This window comes from Asparagus officinalis, chromosome 3 (assembly GCF_001876935.1).
Source record: "Asparagus officinalis chromosome 3, Aspof.V1, whole genome shotgun sequence".
In the NCBI taxonomy this organism is placed as follows: Eukaryota; Viridiplantae; Streptophyta; class Magnoliopsida; order Asparagales; family Asparagaceae; genus Asparagus; species Asparagus officinalis.
This window is the reverse complement of record NC_033796.1, coordinates 39,167,138-39,167,682: the sequence shown is the minus strand read 5'-3', so window position 1 is coordinate 39,167,682 and position 545 is coordinate 39,167,138.

Here is a 545-nt window from a genome sequence, read left to right as displayed (position 1 = left end):
ACTAGAACATTAGTTCATAATGATATTGCTATTCATGCTTGAATCCATATTATATTTTGGGATTAGGAGAGTTTGGAATATGGCATAAATTATTAATTTAACTTATTTTCTTTTACTATTCTACTTGAAGATATTATTACGTCAATTGATATTTTTTTCTTAAGAAATCAATTAAGATGTCCCAATTAATCTTATAATATCTAAAAATACTGTGCAATTCTATTTTCAATGCCATAAAAAAGTATGATTTCTTTATTGCTATAACTATACTTCATAATAAAATTACAATATCCCAGTTAGGTATATTCATTCCAGTTTAGCTTAAAAATATATTACATTAATTTTTAATAATATTTAAATAAAAATAATAGTAAATCTAATAATTTAATTTTACATACTTGAACTCAAGATGAATCTGTCTTATTTATAGTAATAAAATAAATATAAAAAAATATTTTGATATTTAACCACATGCACTGCACGCGTATAAAAACAAGTAAGAAACAAATAAGGTCGTTTAACCCCCCCCACCCCCTAATCCTCTT